This window comes from Elaeis guineensis, chromosome 1 (assembly GCF_000442705.2).
Source record: "Elaeis guineensis isolate ETL-2024a chromosome 1, EG11, whole genome shotgun sequence".
NCBI classification, from domain to species: domain Eukaryota; kingdom Viridiplantae; phylum Streptophyta; class Magnoliopsida; order Arecales; family Arecaceae; genus Elaeis; species Elaeis guineensis.
In genome coordinates this window covers 17102049-17124729 of record NC_025993.2, presented here as the reverse complement: position 1 = coordinate 17124729, position 22681 = coordinate 17102049, and the positions used below count along the sequence as shown (strand labels likewise).

The following is a 22681-nucleotide window of genomic DNA, read 5'->3' as shown; positions in this document are numbered from 1 at the left end:
GCCTAGTATACCTCATATCCTGACTTCTAGGACTTCGACCTTCCTATAGATGATGCATCTATATCACAGAGGATGACAAACCGAGTGACACATCGTACCGACCCGATGGACAGCACATCGATCAGCATGGGAGGGCTAGAGGCAAAGGTCGATTGAGAGTTTTTCGAGGTAGATGCCAGGCATATGTTGATAGGCTGAGCACGCCCCCATCTCCCTCCCAACTGATCGATACCTTGCCTGAATCATCATGCCAGCGGCCAGAGATGACATGTATTTACGAGAGACGAATGTAGAGGAGGCCCCAATATCTTAATATATACGTCTCTCGATAGTTGTGATACTTGTATTTTTTTTTTTTGCTAAATTTTTTTTTTAATCAACTATTGAATTATATTATTTTAAAATTAATATTGTAAAATTTTTCATCTGAAAACATATATTATAATTTTTTCTAGTTGCACAAAAAATTAATTATTGATCTTGATACAAGTTATATATAGTTGGCATTTGAGCTTGTCCATCATTTCTAAGATAACTAGTTGATTCCTAATGTACCCTTAACCATAATATAATATAGTATAATATTTATCTAATCTATTATAATAATATAATAATATATAATAATATAATATGTTATACTATATTATTATATATAATTTTATTATGTAATATATTAATATACTCTTATATATATTAATATAATATAATATATTATTATAGTATATTATAATATATTATAATATAATAATATAATAATATATAATGTTAGATAAGATATAAAGTCACTCTATGATAGGGCGACTTATAGGATCGTCCTACCATAGGGTAACTTATAAAATTGCCATACCATAGGGCATCTCATAAAATCGTCCTATCAAAGAGTGACTCATTCTGTGGTCCACCTGTCTCCTAGCTCGCAGTCAGATTGGTGAGTTGGTATAGAAAGTTATCCTATCAAAGAACGACTTTTCTCTGGATAATATTTTGATAAATAATTTTAAAAGAACATTATTTTGATAATTTTTTTAAAATTAACTGTAAACCGGTAAAAATGTCGAGATCAAACAAATAGAAGTTTATCTCTCATACGATTGATATAGAGGATCCTCCCTTTTTTTTTAAAAAAAAAAGATGGATACAATACCATCAAAAACACTTGGAAACATGATTTATTGGTATGAATTGTTTTGGCTACATCCAGGATAATGATACAATACCATCAATACACTAGGAAATAGAAGTTACAAAATAGATATCCAAGTCCAATACTAAGTTTAAACAAAGAAGAAAAAGAATAAAAAACACTAAGCACGTCCATTCCCTGCCAAGAAATTGTACCTAGGAAAGGAGAAAATTAACATATATGAGATTAACGGCATATATGGCAGCAGATCTAATGGTGATAGACAAATTAAAGAGGGGAACGTAAACGTAACAGAAGTACAATTAACCTTGCTGAAGAGAAGACACTCGCAACCTCTTCTGGTTGCACGTTGGTTTCAATGGTGGAGGGGGTTCCCTTTGTATATCGTATATAAGAGGAACCATTATTGTCTTTGCTCCACGTCTGGGGGATCCACTGAATGATAGACCCGTTTGGCATATCCTTAAGGAAGCTCTTAAACAGTGATAAGCTGCATGTCAGTTCAAAGTTTCTGAGATTCTGCACCTCAATTGGAGCATTTTGATGCTGCCCGAGTAGGTCCAATAGCCACCGTGGGAGGTGCTCCATTTGTTGATCAAAATTATTGGAAAGATCTTGGAGTCACTCCGGCGAGTGACCAATAGGCATCTCTGAGGGCCCCCGTACCACAGAAGGATGTTCCAAGACCATGTATTGCAACTTATAAAGATTCTCCACTTGCTCTAACCTTGGGCAATTCAGTATTTCCAAAGATTTCAGCATGGGAAGGTTGGATACTCTTTCCAACCTCATGTTTCTCTTAATGCGTATACCAGTTAAGAAGGGGAAGTTCTTGATTTCTATCAGGCTGTCGGCACCCCAAATATACAATCCCTGCGAGTTGGGGGCATGCCCCAGACCTTCCGGAAGAGCTATTAGCTCGGGACAGTTCTCTAGATGTAGGCTCTTGAGATGTGGCAACAGCCTAGAGGCTCCCCTTATTTCATCACCAACCTCTTCGACCACGCCTAATGACCATTCTTTCCGGTTGCGCATGTGTTGGAGTAGCAGGTATTCAAGCCTTGGACATGCAGTTACTTCTGAGGCATGCGGACCAAGAAGCTCGGGTCCGATCGTTAGGATCGCATCTGCTCCTGAAATCCGAAGGAATTTTAGCTGGGGCAATAGGCCCAGCGGAGGAAATTGCCGAAATGATGTACAATTAACAAGGTGCAAGAATGCCAGTGAGGTAAGGAGGCACCCAATGAGGATGACATCAACCAGCCGGGAGACCCACTACCAATGAAGTCATAGAACTGAAGCTCTTCCAGGTGGGATGGAGGAGAGAGGTCGTTGCATATCTCGTTCACTTTCTGGATTGCATCCTCTCCACACCGTGGCTGATTGTTCTCAACTTCGGGTGGCTGCCAACACAAACCCGATCTTCTAAGAAAGCAGCTGTTTGCAAGTGCCGAAGCTCCTTCTCGTGACCTCTCCAACCTTTCTATCTGCAGCACTCTCAGCTGCGACAGAGATTGCAGCTCCTCCAAATCGCATCCCTGGTCTTCCTCACCACCACCATCACCGACGACAAATCCTTGAAGATAGATGAGATTTCTCAGTCTGCCTATTCCTTTTGGGAGATGGGTCAATAGAGTTTCCTCGAGGCGAAGGCATCTTAGATTGCACAAACTTGTGATGGCCTTGGGAAGCATGTGCAAGGATTTACAGAGCGAGAGGTTCAATGTCTGCAGATTTTGAAGGCGTCCGATAGGCTCTGGAAGGCTCTCCAGTCCCGTGCAGTTCCAGTCCAAAACTCGTAGCTGCCCGAGTCTTTCAATTTCATGCTCTGCTTTTTCACTGTATCATGACCGACAAAAGCGCTCTCATCTCCTATCAAAAACCGGGCAAGAGAACGTAGCGGATCGTGCATTGTGCACCGACTCTCATCTACATAATAAGAATCAGGTCAGAAAAGATTCCTGCAAATCAACTCTTTGTAGTAATCTTCAGCTAAATCTTCTAGCAATATATCTCCTTGTGATTTAAAAAAACCTTCAGCCAACCAGTACCGGACAAGATCATCACGATGCATCAGAGAGTCCTTAGGATATAACGAGCAGAAAAGGAAACATTGTTTCAGATGATAAATCTTCATAGCTTAAAAATAAGGCTCCTGAGAGTTCTGTCTTACGTTGGCTCATAGACCATGCACCACTCCTTATTCCACTCTATGCTGCTTCTCTTCTTCAACCTTAAAACCCCTACAATGGTTTTGATTGCAAGAGGAAGGCCATCACATTTTTCAACAATTTTAATACCAATTTCTTTTAAATTAAAGGTCTCTTCCTTTTCATCATCTCTAAAGACTTTCTTGCATAGCAATGCCCAGCCATCATCACTATCCATTTTGTCAACATTGTATACAAGTGCTCTCATATTCATAGCCACATTCATGTCTCGAGTGGTAATCACAATCCCACCACTAGCCGTTGCACTTTCTAAAGGATATCTGAGCAGATCCTCCCATACTTTTGCTTCCCATATATCATCTAATACAATAATGAACCTTTTTGAAAGGACAGCGGAAAAATAGGGTATGAGTTCAGCTTTTGTCTTAGCCTGCCCATAGTTTCCACCCGCACTCCTAATCATCTCTTTCAGCAACTCTGTCTCTGAAAAATCCTCGGATACACACACCCATACTCGGATGGGAAAGTTTTCTTTTATTCTTTCATCATTGTATATATTAGAAGCAAGAGTAGTTTTGCCGATTCCACCCATCCCAACAATCCCCAAAATCCAGCATTTCTGTTTATCATCTTTGACCAATGAACCCACAAGACCTTGGGTAGCTTCTTCAGTTTGTTTCCCTACGGTATCAGAATTTACCTCAATGGGAAATGTCTGACGAGGATTCACTGTGCTCACTTGGACATCTTGGTTAGTGTATTCTAGTTTAGGCAATGCTGATCGATCCTCTCCAATCTTTTTCAGCCTATTATTAAGATCTCTAATTCTGTCATCAATTTCATGGCGGAACTTCATACAACTCAAGCAAGAAAATAAAGGGAAGGGATGGCATACCACAGAAATGGATTGATGGCTTTCCGATAGTCTGCTGCCTTTGATGATACAAAGGTCGATGATATCATCCGCATCATACATGATATCTTTCAAATCCCTCACCCAATTACTGATGTTTGAGTCTTCATGCCTCTTCCGCTCTGCATGTTCAAGAAAACCTCTTATCCTTTCCAGTCTTCTTTGAAGCTTTTGGAGGTCATCCTTCACTTTGAGCATGATTGACACCTCACCCTCTACAAAATTTGTGAGTTGGATCACGAATCCTTTCACAAAAGCATCTACGATCATTGCCATCTTTTGAGAAGGGAAGCTCCTGATACTTCAAGAGAATTAGAAACTGTGAGGCACCACGGATGCTTGCAAACCTATGTATAAAGATTCAAATTAAAGACCCAATGAGTCAAGGGAAATGCCACACAAAAAAGAAAATAAAAAGCTCGTTGGAAGATGGAAATGGATTTAAACAACGACTTTTTCATTAATAAATATTTGTTCCATCATTACTTACGAAGAAAAGAAGGAAAAGGACAATTGATGCTTACGAGGCAGGCCTTGCAATTACCACAGGTTCCCTGGTCGCTATATTGGTCTTATTTAATTACTTCCAAGGATGTTTTTGGGTGCATATCTTTTGGGTATTAGAATTTATATGAATATTTTTTTATAAATAATATATTTTTATATATTTTTATAAAATATTATATATATATATATATATATATATATATATATATATATATATATATATATATATATATATATATATATATATATCATTTAGTGTTGTTAAAAAATTAATGATTTATAATTAAAATAATTAAAATATCATTAATAGATAGATATGTAAAAAAATATTTATAAGGATATACATGTAAATATAAATTTTATGAGAATATCTGTATAATTTAACATATTTAAGAGAATACATATATAAAAAAATTTAATTCTATTTTTATCTATTACAATTTGTTTTAACACTCAAACTAGTTCAGTAAATGCTTATCAATATTCCCTATACAAATATTGCATGAAAAAATATCGATTCCATGATTAGGTAATTAAAAAAATTTGTATATATATATATATATACTTGGCATATATATCTATATCATTTAGTGTTGTTAACAAATTAATGATTTATAATTAAAATAATTGAAATATCATTATTAGATAGATATGTAAAAAAATATTTATAAGAATATACATGTAAATATAAATTTTATGAGGATATCCGTATAATTTAACATATTTAAGAGGATACATATATAAAAAAATTTAATTCTATTTTTATCTATTACAATTTGTTTTAACACTCAAACTAGTTCAGTAAATGTTTATCAATATTCTCTATACAAATATTGCTTGAAAAAAGATCGATTCCATGATTAGATAATTAAAAAAATTTGTTATTGAGAAGAGGGGAAGGTCAAATAGCCGGATAAGTTTCAGCATGACCCATTACCTATTATCCACTTTTGAAATAAAAAGATAACTTCATAATTTTAATTTAACTAAATATAATTTTACTAATAAAATCAATTGAACTACTTATCAAAGGTATGTTAGATGTATATCTTGAAAGTCAATATGGTTGACATATTGTAATAGTTCTAGGATATATGTTTGTACTTAAATATTTTTGATAATCAATAAAAGATATTTTTCTTTTCATTCTTGTCTAATGTGTCTAAGAATCATCTTAAAAAATAACGATTTAAAAATACATATTCTCAAATATTAAGAATTAAAAATATGCATAATAAATTTTTTAATTACTCTCGATCGATGGATCATCATGGAGACAGTGAATGATCTAGTTAGATCGGTGTACGTATCGCTTCCTTCGGAGTAGATGAGTTTTTAGTCTATAATGTGGGGACACTGAGTGAAAGTATGGGTGCTTGTTAGAGAACGTCGATATTGAGCGTGGCCAAATAAAAGATCACATAGAGATACTCACTCATTAGTGATCTTTTCGATGCTATAGTGGCGTGAGTGATTTCTTAACCTGCGGTGCCTTAGCTGCTCACAGTGAGATTGTTATAGTTTAATTACATATAAACATAATTCCTAGCCATATGAATCCTTGTAGTGGACGTTGGCTGCAATAGATTTACTATAGGAGTAGAGTGCACACTTAGATGAGATCTATCGACTTTAGTAGATAAGGAGTAGTCCTATAAAATTTAATAGGCTGAGTTCTTAAGTCAGTAGCCACAGCAAGGTGATAAATAAAAAGGAATTTACGTGAGTATCACAATTTAAACTTGAGCTAATCAAATCTTTTATATGACGGATGATGGAATTTGATGAGGTTCTATAGTCTCCATCCTGTTAGAACTCATGATAGAAGAACCGAACATATGATAACTACACCTAGAGATTCTATTTATTTTATTTTGCTGGATTGCAACCATATGCTATTAGACATCACTAATGAATGGTGAGAGCTCAGTAGGATCATTCTGGATTGACGATCCTTGATGGGTTAGCGTTAGAAGTATTTTGACCCATTGAAAAGAGTTTCAATGATACTATGATTGAGATCATGGTATATCTCACTACCAAACAGAACAAAATCTATAGGATCATATATAAAAGGGGTTTGATCAGATCAAATGGTTGGATCATGATCAAATTATCAATATAATTGATAATTTGGATTAATTTATAAAAGTTATAAATACTGGATCAGCTAATTGTTAGCTAGGAGGACCTATTTACAAATGTTGCAAGCCAATTTGATGAGATCAAGTTGGGAATCAATAATTAATTAAATCTGATTTAATTAGTTTGGGCTTAACCTAATTGAGTCTAATTGGGCTTATGATTTGAAGATTGAATCCTAATTGGATTAGGATTGAATCTAGACTAGGTTGAGCTCGAAATGATTTTGAATTGGATTTAAATTAAATCGAAATTGAACCCAAACCTCAGAGCCCCAATGGACTGGGACTCTCTCCCTTCCTCTATGCCATAATGGGGGTGCCAATTTAGATTGGCATCCTTTTCATGTGTGACAAGAAGGTGAGGAAGAGAGGGGGCACAAATTCAAATTGCAAATTGGTGCCCCCTTGTTGATGAGCTTTATCTCTTATTGATTAGCTCTATCTTCTCTCTGATTAGGATAGGATTGGGTTTGTTTTAATCTTAAACTCTTATCAAATAAGAGTTCAAGATCATCCAAACTCTATCCTAATCTCCTTGGCTACCAAGTATAAAAGGACATGGGTCTTGGGCATAGGGAATAATTGAGATCACTCATTCATCTTGTGTTGCCGCCCCACTTCCTCTTGCTTCCACCTGGATCCACATGCCCCATCTCCTCTTGGTCGGCCACCCTAGAAAGGGAAAGAGAGAGATTAGTGGGAGAGAGAAAAGAAGAAAGGGAGAAAGGAGTTCTACTGTTGTCTTTCAGATCTTCCGATTCCGCATGAAAGGTGTTCATAAGTTAATCTGTGAGTTTTCTTCTACGATAATCAAAGAAGGAGATCAAACCTGAATATGAAGGAGCAAGATCTGTAAGAGAGCTAGTACCTCGATAGCCTCGGGCATGCTTCAATCTACTTTAGCCCTATTTGGATACATGTAGAGATTAGACACATGTGCAGGTTCGACAGAACCTGCAGACATCCTCAAATCCAATCTGAAAGAGTCTAGCACTTTAGATAGATGATTCGATCATTGATTTATTTTCAAAAATATTTTGAAATTTCTACATGCACTTCATCTGTCCAAAACCAATAAGGTATTCATGTAAAAATAAAATTTTGTGAAGTTATGCATGCAAATATCAATTTTGGAAAGAGTACTCATGTAAATCCAATATTTTAGAGGGTATTGATATAAAAAATCAAAGGATTTTTTTGGCATGTAAAACCTGCTAAATATGTGAAATTATATGAATACTTATAAAATTACTATTTGCATATATACCCTTATAATTTTTTTTTTAGATATGAATCCATTAAGGGTATTTCAACCATTTCAATTTTAAACTGCTAATTTCTTAATGGCGTTAGATGGCACGAGTATGTGTACTAAAAAAAAAAAGAAGGGTATACACATAAAATAAATATTTATGAGGGTATATATATGTAAATATCAATTTTGGAAGGGTATCATGCAAATTCTAATGTTTAGGAGGTAGAATTTTAGGAGGGTATACGTGTAAAAAATTCTAGTTCTAAATTTATCTTATATTTAGAATATAATTAGAATATAATCGAATAATAAAGCTTAAATGAGTCTTATATTTTATATGTACAATAAGTCAGGTATTTACACTACTTCCGGACAAATGACTATGACAAATAGATTGATCAATAATAGGTCTTAGAAGGTCATCCAGTACGAACCAAATAGTTGTAGATCTTTGAAAGAGATTTTTTTGTTAGGCCGAATAAGATATTCTTGAAGGATGTAGCTTTCAATCAAGTATCCAAATGTAGAACGGTAACTCCACTAGTAGGTTAAAGTATTCAACTAGTAAGCTGAAGTTTTATTCTACCACAAGCTAAATTATACTGGGCCAGCAAGCCAAAGCTATACTTGATTTTCCAGATTTCATCAAATCTGGGATGGAATAATTTTAAAAAAAATTTATCCTACATATTTCAGATCTAATTCTCTAGATCTAATTTTATTATCTGATATTTAAAATCTAAAATTAAATCTAAAACTATGATGAAAGAAGAAGTACCTCAAGGGTAATCTGATTACCCTGTAGATGATCTCTGCACAGCCCGAGGTTCTGATATAGCCACGCAAGCGTCTGACCTCTACCAGTACCACTCAGATAGGATCTAGAACGTCTACTCCTCATGAATCTATACTCCAAAAATTAGATCTTTATCTGATTTGAAAGTACTTCAGAACTCCTTCTGAAGTTGGAGCAGCAGCCTGTCGAAGATGTCCTGCAGCCTTTTGTTCCAGGCATCACCACATCTTGGATCTTTGCAAGATGGATGTCCAACTCTTTGGACGTGAAGAGGAGAGGAAGGAGAGCAGGGAGGACATAAAGAAGAGGGGAGGGGGTGGCAGCTATTAAGTTTTGTGCATAAAATATTTTCTTCTACGAAACCCTAGGCGCAGCAGGGTTTATATAGACCCTGTCTGCTGCGCAGTGCCACATCATTCAACCAATCAAAAAATTTCAATAAATTTTGAAAAAATTTCAATTGATGGAGTGCTGTCATTTGATCACATCAGATAAGAACTTCACCCTCTCTCCTAAGTTGGCGCCAACATTGGATAAGCTCAATCAAGTTGGTGCCAAAGAGTCCATGTTTATCAGGACTCTTTGGTTCTTATCCATTTGGGGCGCCCACTTTAATCCAACTGGGCTCATACCATAATCTGATTATGACATCCAATTCAATTGGATTTTGGCATGTGGATACTTCATAAAAATCCTCCAATGAGCCCTCTTCAGTTTAAGACCCATATGTCAACTTTTGACAGATGTCCTAAAATGAAATTGACAGATGCTAGAAATTAGCAGGTGTTGTCTTAAATTCATTTCATGAATTAAGACAAATCTTTTCTGAGCTGGACAAGCTTCATTTAGACTGAGAGAAACCTTCTCAAGGTTCTCTGAATAAGTCAAATCATATTTAGCTCAGTAGAGACAGAAAAGATTACACGAGGAGAAAGTTAGGCTCAATCGTGTGCTAGCACGATTTCTTTGAACCTAATTGGATCTAATCCAAATCAATTGAGTTAGCCCAATTAATGACATCCAGATCCTAACCCTTGTTTGTGTGACCCAGTTAGGTTCAATTCCGTATGGTAATGAGACATGTCGTGATCTCATCATCGACATCATCGAAACTCTTTTCGATGGATCAGAACTCTTCTGATTCAGACAATTAGAATGATCGATCATCAATATCATTCTAATTGCTTCCAAAATCTATCAGTGATATCTAGCAGTATGTGGTGGCAATCCATCAGAACTAAAGACGAACCTCTCGGTGCAGTTACCTATGTGATTGAGTTCCTCTATCATGAGTCCCGACTGAATTAAGGTTAAGATGAACTCATCAAATCCAACATCAGTCATATGAGTTAATCGATCGATCCGAGTCCGATGTGAAACCTTAATGAAAAACTCTTTTTCATTATTTCACTCTGCCATGGCCATGGGCATAAGGACTCGATCTTTCAATTATCAGAGGACTACTTCTCTCATCTACCGAGGTTGATAGATCCCATCTTGGTGCGACCTAGTTCCTACAATGAATATGCTACAACCAACATACACCTCAGAATTTTGAATGGCTAGGAGACTGAGTTAAGGTATAGTCAAACTATAACACACTCAAGGTGAACTATCGATGCACCTCAGATCAAAGAACTAGACACACAACTGCAGCATCGAGCTAGTCATCGACAAGAAGGTAGACTTTCTTATGACTACTCGAAGTGGTCACGCTCAGTACTCTCATTCTCAACGAATACCTATACTCTTGCTCCAGTGTCTCTACACCGTAGACTCAAGACACATCTACCCTAAAGAAGCGATCGTACACCAACCTACCAGATCGATCACCATCCTCGTGATGATCCTATGGTTACGAGCTGTTTACGAGTAAGTTATGTAAATTCATGCCTTAAATTTTCAACTCTTGAAAATATGAATTTACATTCTCACTAACTCAAAGAATGTATCACAGACACAATGTACATAATGTGATAGAAGAATAATCCTTTTATTCATTTATAGTCAAAATTATAAATTTGTCCTTAGATCTGTACAGAAATATGTCAGCCGATCTGGCATCTAGGGCACACATCTAACAAACTCCCACTTGACCTAATGCCAATTGGCTACATATCTCAGTCCCATCTTCTCAAGGTGGGCTTCGTTCTTCTGTTGGCCCAATGGCTTAGTCAGCGGGTCTGCCACATTATCTGTGGAGTTGACTCTCTTGACCTCGACATAACCCTTTTCGAGGTAATCACGGATCAAATAAAATTGCCGCTCGATTGCTTGGACTTCTGGTGAGATCTTGGCTCCTTAGCTAGGGCTATGGCACCATTATTATTGCAGTAAAGAGGTATGGCATCCGATAACATCACTCCAAGCTCTGTAGCAAACTTCTTATACCAGAATGCCTCCTTCGTAGCTTCCGATGCAGCAATATACTCTACCTCCATGGTGGAATCAGCAATCACCGTCTGCTTGAAACTCTTCCAGCTGACTGCACCACCATTGCAAATGAACAGACTCCCAGATGTCGACTTTCGATCATCTATATCAGACATAAAGTCTGAGTCTGTATATCCCTGAATCTGGAGTTCTCCATTCCCAAAGACTAAAAATATACCCTTAGTCCTTCTCAAGTACTTAAGGATATATTTCACAGAAGTCTAGTGCTCTTCGTCTGGATTCGACTGATATCTGCTTGTGACACTCACAGCATGGGCTATATCAGATCGTGCACATAGCATGGCATACATGAGGCTCCCTATTGCCGAAGCATAAAGGATCTTGCTCATGCTTTTAATCTCCTCAGGTGTGCTAGGGCACATCTTCTTGGAGAGATGAATGCCATGTCTAAAAGACAATAAACCTCTTTTGAAGTTTTTCATGCTAAACCTTTTTAGCACCTCCTCTATGTACATCTTCTGTGAAAGTCCGAGCATCATATTTGGTCTATCTCTATAGACCTTAATACCCAGTATAAAGGATGCCTCTCTTAGATCTTTCATAGAGAACTCTTTAGACAACCATACTTTGACTGAGGTCAACATGGGAATGTCATTCCCAATTAGGAGGATATCATCTACGTACAATACGAGGAAGACAATTGCGCTCCCACTAACCTTTTGAACACACATGGTTCCTCTTCGTTCTTGATGAAATAAAATATTTTGATCACATCATTAAAATGAGTATTCCAACTCTGAGATGCTTGCTTAAGTTCATAAATAGACTTTTATAGCTTGTAGATCTTATGATCATCATCACTGCATGTGAAACCAAACGGCTGTTTCATATAGATATCTTCCTCAAGATGTCCATTTAAGAACACCGTTTTCACATCCATCTACCATATTTCATAATCGAAATAGGTTGCAACAGCAAGCAATGTGCAGATAGATTTTAGCATGGTTACGGACGAAAAGGTATCCTGATAGTCAATGCCTTCGCATTGACTATAACTTTTCGCTACGAGCCTAGCCTTGAATGTCTCCACATTCCCATCTGCACCTATCTTTCTCTTGAAGATCTATTTACATCCAATAGGTACAATACCTTCAGGTGGATCTACCAAGGTCCAGACTTGGTTTGAGTGCATCGAGTCAATTTCTGATCTCATTGCCTCTAACCATTTCTCAGAGTCGATATCTGATTTCGCCTCGTCATAGGTCTTGGGATCATCACCATGAGCCCCATTTTCTGTGAGGAACATTTTCTCTACTTCCTCTTGTATGGTACCTAAGTACCTTTCAGGAGGACAGGAAAACTCTAGTCGATCTACGAGGTGGAAGAGATTGTGTTGGGACTGGTTCTGATTGATTAGGTTCCTCAGGTTCTTGAGCTCGTTGCTCTTGGGAGACATTCTCCTTGAGCTTAACTATTCTTCCGATGCCACCATCTTGAATAAACTATTTTTCAAGAAAAATAGTATTTCAACTCACAATCACATTGTGGTCTTCCAGAATATAGAAATAGTATCATAATGACTCTTTAGGATATCCTATGAATCGAGCTCTAAAAGATCTGAACTCTAACTTGTCCGCCTACTGTCTCTTGACATGAGCTGGACAACTCCAAATTCTGAGATGATTCAGACTTGGCTTCTTACCATGCTATATCTCATATGGTGTGATAGGAACGATTTTAGAGGAAACCCTATTCAATACATAAATTGCTGTCATGAGACAATGTCCCCAAAAAAACTCAGGGAGGTCTGTGAAGCTCATCATGGAACGGACCATATCTAATAGGGTTCGATTTCTCCATTCTGAAACTCCGTTGAGTTGAGACGTTCCAGGTAGAGTCTATTGAGATATTATGCCATTATCCTTAAGATAGTCTAGGAACTCCCGACTAAGGTATTCACCTCCTCGATCTGATCGAAGAACCTTAATGGACTTTTCTGTTTGTTTTTCTACCTCATGTCTGAATTCTTTGAACCTTTCAAAAGTTTTAGACTTGTGTTTCATTAGAAATACATACCCGTACCTAGACATATCATCGATAAAGGTAATGAAGTAAATGTAGTTGCCTCTAGCCGGCACATCAAATGGGCCGCACACATCCGTATGTACTAGGGCAAGTAGGTCTGTGGCCCTTTTCCCATGTCCCACAAAAGGAAGCTTGGTCATTTTGCCTTGAAGGCATGATTCACAAACTGGATATGACTCGAAAGTCAACAGACTCAATAGCCCAGATTTCTTCAATTTGTTAACCCTGTCTTCCGCTATATGACCTAGCCTTAGGTGCCACAAATACTTATTATTTAGACTATCTCTAGGTCTTTTAATTCCTATGACATTCACATTTTGCTCAATATTAAATATAGATACATCAATATGTAGCTGATAGAGATCGTTAATAAGAAAACTATCTGCAACTTTATTATTTTCATAAAAAATATTACAATGGTCCTTATGAAAGCTAATCACATAGCCTTCTTGTGCTAAACATGAAACAGAAATCAAATTTCTGCTTACTGCAGGCACATAATAACAGTCTCTTAAAATTAAATCTAATCCTAACGGTAATCACAGAGGGTAGGTTCTCATGGCCACAGCAGCAATTCTTACTCCATTTTCGATACGTAGGATCATCTCCCCATCCCTTAGCCTCCTGATCTCCTCAAGACCCTGCATAGAAGTGCACATATGAGCACTAGAACCAGAGTCAAGCACCCAACTGGATGCAGAAGAAACCGTAAGATTAGATTCTAAAATGAGCATACCTCCAGAAGGACCATCCTTCTTATTCTTTAAGGTGGCCAGGTACTAAGGACAGTTCCGCTTCTTCTTCTTCCCATCCACCTTCTGCTTCATCGCAGACCTCTTTTTCTTTCCAAAAGACTTTCTCTTGGAAGAAGTCCGCTCCACAGTAAGAACTGAGCCTTTTGAACCCTTCATAGAAAGCTCAGCCGTAACCAGCATGTTCATTAACTCGACCAAGGTACACTACATCTTATGCATATGGAAGTTCATGATGAACTGACCATATGCATCGGACAAGGACTGAAGGATCACATCAATTTGAAAATCCTTGTCTAAGATGATACCGAGCTTCTCAAGCTTCTCAAGATCCTTGATCATTGTCAAACAATGATCTTGGACTGACTGCCCATTTGGCCTTAAAAAATCTTTGACAGACTTGATACTTGGCCGCGTGACTCTGTTCATCAAACAACTCTTGTAGGTGAGCCAACATTTGGTGGGTAGTCAAAATGTTCTCATATTGGCACTGCAAGTCATCAGACATTGCACCAAACATGTAGTACCTTGCTTTGTTATCATCATCCATCCATTTTTTCAGATACGCTCTCTGTTCAGCAGTCGGACGTGCTGGTATGGTAGGTGGGTCTTGGTCCAAGACATGAGTCAATTTTTCAAAATTCAGAATAATTCTGTAGTTCCTCAATCAGTCCTTAAAATTGAGTCCAGTCAGTCTATGGGTGTCTAGAATTTTGGTCAGGGGGTTTGAGGCAGACATATTTTCTGTAGAGAGTCAAAAGTTTCTAGTTAGATTTTATAATCAGACTCAACCAATTTGTTTAAGATTTTTATTTTTATACAAATTAGGCTCCCACTATTTTCTCAGATCCCTACACTCCCTTGGTAGAGATGTGAAAATCTTCGTGATCAGTGATTTTTAGTGGATGGTGTGATCTCACCGACTGGCTCACCACCTCACCTAACAGTTATTGGTGATGGATCAACCGATGAGTGGACAACTCTTGTCCAATGATTCTCTAATCATGGTGCACCCAAAACTTGGTCTCTAATTCATGAAGCTCACCGTGTCCGGGATATTACTCCAATCCTTAGTTAAGTCAAACCTACCATTTGCACGAACTAGGTTCCTGATTGGATCCCTCACTGTATCCGAAATATTGAGCCTAACCCATCCTCTAATCCATAGCATCCAATGTCTAATGGACATGGTTGCATCTTTCCGGTGCAACTGAGCCACTGTAACCAGCCGAGAACAATCAACCCCGAAAAGGACCCGCACATCCACAATGGTGGAAGACCTAGACTTAATATTTTTTTAGGAAGATTTATTTAGGTCTCATTAAACTTGACTTGACATAGTCATAACAATTATGACTAACCTAGTGGCATGGGTTAGCTCGAATTGTTAGCCACCTCAAATCAGAACTGAGTCAACACATATGGCCAGGTAAGTAAGACCGGTGGGAGGGATATACTATTAACTCGACAAGAATGCATTCGAGTCGAGTAGCTCTCAATTAAAAATTAATCGGTCGCATCTGCCCAACTTATCTTAGACACCAAATTATCGAACCAGAACTAATTGGGTTAGCCTACAATCCAGGCTCTAACCACTAAGCCAAATTAGGTCTTAACTTGATCGAGTCACATCTAAATATGATTCGACCTTGACCCAAACTTAATCCTATTAGGCTGGTCAATTATTAGCTTTCGTGATCCCACCTAACCAACTCTTGATTCGATTTGATCAACCGCTAGACCTAATTGAGCTACCCAAGCCCGAACCCAATTTTATGAAAATGTCTTAGATCTGAAATTCTCAATTTTAGACCTAACTTAATTTCATAAGCTTAATTCATTAATTAAGTTTGAGTTTATAAACAAAGCATGTAAAATAAATCTTAGGGTTTCAAGATCTAGGATTTTGCAGAAAAGTAAGTTTTGATTTCTGATTAAGGATGAACGCGTGGCACCCCTACACATCATATGAACACCCCATTGAATGGGAAGAGAGGATCTTAAAATCTTACTTTGTTCTTATGATCGGTCGACCATGAGGAACACCTTAATCAGAAATATAAATTTAACTACAAAACTAGTTAGATCTAAATTAACATATCACATATACAATTTAAGATCTAACTAATACATGCTTTGCATACATCTCATGTATCAAAAATCAATCTAATTAACATGCTTTCAGATCTGATACATCACATGTAATATCTAAAAAATAAAATTTAAATTGAACTATTCAAAATAAAAACTATTCTAGACAAGTTACTAGAACAATTCTATAACTAGTCTAGGCATGCTTCAGATCAATTTTATGAAATAATTAAAATTTTATTTTTATTTTTTGATCTGATTATAATAATTATAATATCAAAAAAATAGAAAATAAATTATATTTAATTCATATTTTAATCTCATTAAAATATAAAACTTAAGATCATTCATGGATTCAACTAATCCTAGTCTAGTCATGCATCTTATGCATGTTAGATCTTTTTAGATTTAATTTTTAAATATTTTGATTTTAGATCCTATCATATCTGATGTGATATCTAAACATTTTTAATATTAGATAAATTAAAATTAAAATTAGATCTAAAATAGATCTGAAATAGAGCCAACAACCTGGCTCTGATACCACTTGAAGGTTGAGAAACATTTTCTCCGCGTAGGATCTTCTAGATTTCATCAAATTGGAGTGGAATAATTTTAAAAAAAAAATAACCTATATATTTTAGATCTAATTCTTTAGATTTAATTTTATTATCTGATATTTAAAATCTAAAATTAAATCTAAAACTATGATGAAAGAAGAAGTACCTCAAGGGTAATCTGATTACCCTGTAGATGATCTCTGCACAGTCTGAGGTTCTGATATAGCCACACAAGCGTCTGGCCTCTACCGGTATCCACTCAGGTAGGATCTAGAACATCTTCTCCTTGCAAATATATGCTCCAAAAATTAAATCTTTATCTGATTTGAAAGTGCTTTAGAACTCCTTCTGAAGTTGGAGCAGCAGCCTGTCGAAGATGTCCTGCAGCCTTCTGTTCCAGGCGTCACCACGTCTTGGATCTTTGCCAGATGGATGTCAAACTCTTTGGACGTGAAGAGGAGAGGAAGGAGAGCAGGGAGGATGTAGAGAAGAGGGGAGGAGGTGGCAGCTATTGGGTTTTGTGCATAAAATAATTTCTTCTATGAAACCCTAGGTGCAGCAGGGTTTATATAGACCCTGTATGCTGCGCAGTGCCACATCATTCAACCAATCAAAAAATTTCAATAAATTTTGAAAAAATTTTGATTGATGGAGTGATGTCATCTGATCACATCAGATAAGAACCCCACCCTCTCTCTTAAGTTGGCGCCAACATTGGATAAGCTCAATCAAGGTGGCGCCAAAGAGTCCATGTTTATCAGGACTCTTTGGTTCTTATCCATTTGGGGTGCCCACTTTAATCCAATTGGGCTCATGCCATAATCTGATTATGGCACCCAATTCAATTAGGTTTTAGCATGTGGACACTCCACAAAAATTCTCCAATGAGTCCTCTTCAGTTTAAGACCCATATATCAACTTTTGACAGATGTCCTAAAATGAAATTGGCAGGTGCTAGAAATTAGCAGGTTTTGTCTTAAATTCATCTCATGAATTAAGACAAGCCTTTTCTAGGCTGGACAAGCTTCATTTAGATTGAGAAAAATCTTTCTAAGATTCTCTGGATGAGTCCAATCAAATTTGGCTCAGTAGAGACAGAAAAGATTACACGAGGAGAAAGTTAGGCTCAATCGTGTGCTAGCACGATTTCCTTGAACCTAATTGGATCTAATCTAAATCAATTGAGTTAGCCCAATTGATGACATCCAGATCTTAACCCTTGTTTGTGTAATCTAGTTAGGTTCAATTCTGTATGGTAATGAGACATGTCATGATCTCATCATCGACATCATCGAAACTCCTTTCGATGGATCAGAACTCTTCTGATTCAGACAATTAGAATGATCGATCATCAATATCATTCTAATTGCTCCCAAAATTCACCAGTGACACCTAGCAATATGTGGTGGCAACCCATCAGAACTGAAGACGAACCTCTCGGTGCAGTTATCTGTGTGATTGAGTTCTTCTATCATGAGTCCTGATTGAATTAGGGTTAAGGTGAACTCGTCAAACCCAACATCAGTCATATGAGTTAATCGATCGATCTGAGTCCGATGTGAAACCTTAATGAAAAACTCTTTTCCATTATTTCACTCTGTCATGGCCATGGGCTTAAGGACTCGATCTTTTAATTATCATAGGACTACTCCTCTCATCTACCGAGGTTGATAGATCCCATCTTGGTGCGACCTAGTTCCTACAATGAATATGCTACAGCCAACATACACCTCAGGGTTCTGAATGGCTAGGAGATCGAGTTATGGTGTAGTCAAACTATAATAGGCTACGGCAGTGGTTTACAACCGCTACCGTAGCCAAAAAAATTACTATCATAATCTACGACAGCGATTCCACAACTGCTGCCACTGTCGTCGTTGCCATAGGTCTATGGTAGCGGTTATTGCAGTGGTTGATATAATCGTTGCCATATTCTAGGTATAGTAGCAGAGCAGTAATTCAACCACTGCTATAGCTTATAATTTAGCAGTGGTTTTCCAACCGCTACTATAGAGGCTATCATTGCAGTTAAGTAATTGCTGCTATAGCATCTATAACAACGGTTATTCAACTACTGCTATAGCTTCTATAGCAGTGGTTGGGCAACCGCTATTTTAAATTATATAGCAGCGGTTAAGAAACTGTTGCCATAAACTACAACAGCGGTTGTACAACCACTACCATAGATCTACGGAAGCGGTTTGCCAACCACTGCCATAGATCTATGGCAGCGGTTGACACAGAACCATGGCAGCGGTTGGTACAGATATAGCAATAATTGTGCAACTTCTACCGTAGGCTATGGCAGCCATTTTTTTGCTATGACAGTGGTTGTGAACCACTGCCATAGCTTTTTTCTTTAGTTAGTAGCTTTCCAACTGCTTAAATTTATCATTTTTTACCTGATAGACATAATTTAATATATAATTACTCAAACTAAAATTTACAAGAATCAAAAATTTCACATAAAACTCAATAATAATGCAAAAATATGTCTCAAATACTTAAATTGTATTACTGATCAAAAAATTATATTACAATATTTTTTAAATAAAAATAAAATATATCAAAAATCTTTTAAATCAAAATCCTCCTCTCCAAGCATCTCGTCATCATCGGGAGGGACTGAAGTAGGATCGAGAGGGGTTGTAGCAGGAGTTGGAGGGGCTAGAGCAGGAGCTGGAGGGACTGGAGCTGAAATGCTAGCCAACATATCCTGAATGCTTGAAATATTAGCTCCAAGATGAGTGCAGAGCTATGTCACCATAGCAGATATGATGCTCTGTAGCTGAGATACGTACTCCTCAGCTCAAGATGCGTGCTCTTGAGCCTGAGCTGCCTGTGCTAATGCCTCATCAAGCTGCTTTTGGCTGACGACCCTGCAAAGCATGTGAGGAGATGTTCGCTTCAGACTAGTAGCTCATCGGCGTATGTCCAGGCCTGCAATGAATCCTCCCAGAGTGCTCAGATCCCAAGACTTGAGACAGGTCATGGGAGCTACAGGTGTTCAGACCCTCACTCGCAAGTGCGTTTAACTGCTCCTGTAATTATAAATTCAAATAAAATTTTATAAGAAATGCTATAATACTAATCATACTCCAATTATTACTTACAAAAGTCCTTTCGACTATGGCATTCATCGGTCTGCCTTTCTTGTCCATATGACTTGATCGAAAGATAGTGCTATGGCTGGCCATCACCTCCTCTCTCGTTAGCTATAACAATCAATCAGCTTGTTAGAAACATATAAAAAAATAACAATTCAATAACTTGTAAACTAAAGGATCAGAATTCATTACCTCTCTATGCATATGACTGGCCATAGACTCACGATCGAGAGTGTGCGTGTACTTTTGAGCAGCTCGATTCTCTCAGTTTTGACAAGATGCAGCCTAAAAAATATTTAAATCACATAAGTTAAAATTAAATACAATTGTTAGTGTAATGAAAAATTTATAACTTACAAATTAAACCTAAAAGTTCTGGCTCCTCCAATGCCTGACCATCCTCTCCCACTGACTCGAAGGATAATCCTGTATCCAAAGAACTAGCTCCTCCTCAGTGTCCCTACGGTGCTCTAGTTACCATTTGTGGAGCTTGATCTTGTAGTTTTGGTACAACTCTTCAATCTTCTATAGTCGGACATCTCGAGCCCTCTCATGATCTAGAAAGTCGTACCTCCTCTACATAAAATTATCAGAAGTCAATTATGAAATTATTCTAATCAAACATAGTATAAATATATGATATGCATATATATAATTAAGATACACTTATTCATATCTCCTTCCATACCTGGTCCTTGACCCGAGGGTCCATCAATTGCCAGTCTACGGGCAGTATGAAAATGATGTCAGATTGTCTCATAAGCACTCCAAAAAAAGAATGTATCTCCCATGCGGTCTCTCCTACTGGCCTCCCCTCCTGATCATATTCCACCATGACCTGATGCTAGCAGTTTCACACATGTGGCATGTGTGTGGGACCGTAAAATATCCTACCGGATGATGCATCTACAATAAAAATACATTATGAATATATAAAAATATGCAATAACTATACAATAAATAAATAAATAATATAATGAAAATTTACTCTTACTGAGATCATGCGATATGGATGCCGATGGAGCTAGATCGGTGGGTGGAGTATGTACCAGAGACGTGGCTACCAGTGGAGGCTCCGATGTGTCGGTGGGAGGAAAATGTGCCTGAGAAATCGAAGCCAAGACCGATGTGGTGGGAGGAGTATGTGCCTCCGAAGCCGATGTGGATGCGGAGGTGGATGTGGAGGCTGAGCTCCGCGTAGCTCGTCGAGCGACGGGGGTGAAAGCTAGATGGCATTTTGATGCCATCATGACCTGCAATATTAATGAATATTAACAAATATAACATGTTGTTGAGTAATAATATTAATAGAGCATAAATAAATAAATACTAACATTTATACTAGGATGTTGACCTACTGACATCTACAATATGAACATCACCATCGTTCTTGACCAATGTATCTGGGATCTCGATAACACCAGTCAAGTTTTATCCTAGAGAAACACTTTATAAGCATGATCTAACATCGTCATCAATCTCGATATCATTAAAGATATGCTTAGGCACCATCCTCACAACAACACCTCATTGAGGCTCCAAAAGATTACTAACAAAGAAAACTTAACTAGCTTGAGAGGCAAGTATATACGATTCTTCAGTGTGGAGATGGTGTTGTATGTTGATGAGAGTAAAACCGCACTCATCAATCTTTATCCCCGACTGAGATAAAGTGTCAAACTAATCATATTTCATCAATGCAATTCTTCCTTTAGAATAGTAGTCCAAGATGACTATCTTCTCCATAACCTCCTAATAGTTTAGATCCTTCGTACGAGACTATGAATCTTTCGAGCTAGTATAACATCCAGTAGTGGCGCTTAACATCACACCATTATTTTGTGTTACTATGTTTTGAGTTCGGCTGTGAATATTGAACCTATAGCCATTGACGATGAGCTATTTGTACTCACGTATGGTACAATTAGATTTCATCGATAGAGCACACACTTCATGTCTCACATCATCGAGCAGTAATCTCTGCACCTAAGAATGTGACATCTAATTAGTAAACATGTTCAGATAGGGTATATAAGGTAGGAATATATACTCACTCACATGATCTTTGAACCACTCAGAAAACTCTTTGCTATGCATTTTTTCCTTTTCTTGCATGCTTAGAGCGTCGTATTTTACTCTTATGACCTCTTTGTATTTGCTACATAAGAAATAAATTTAGAGTTACTAGTGCAATGGGATATTTTTTTTCTAAATAATGAAAAATAAATAGGACTAAGTGACTCACCTTATGTATGGCTCAATGACATCACAATTGAACAATATGTAGTAGTGCACCTTATCTCTTTCCTTAAGGCTCAAATCAGTGAGGTGGTATGAAGTGGGAAGTCCATCTGACTATGAAATGGAGTCAAATACAGACTCAATTGGCTCATACTGATCATCCTGATTTCTCATTGGTCAGTTACGACGTGTCTCGAGCTTATTTAAGTATATAGTACAAAAATCTATACACTCTTGACCCAAATAATCTTCTGCTATGGATCCCTCTGGATGATTCATATTTCTTACATAAGATTTCAATATTTGATTTTCTTGATGGGATACATCTATCGACAGAATATTAGGCCTTCAAGTATAACTTCTCTCACAAGGTGCACAGTGAGATACATCATAACTGTGAAAAATATGGAAATATCTTCTCCAGATCACATAATATAATCACCACCCTTGCCTTCATTTTCTTCACATCTTTTTTAAGTAATCTCTTCACATAAATATTTCTATAAAAGTTGTAAAGATGA

General features: G+C 37.2%; 1 pseudogene; it reads right to left on the bottom strand.

Moving 5' to 3' along the window:
• Positions 1-1323: 1323 nt before the first annotated feature.
• LOC105038075 (putative disease resistance protein RGA4) lies at positions 1324-4614 on the bottom strand (annotated as a pseudogene).
• Positions 4615-22681: the final 18067 nt, after the last annotated feature.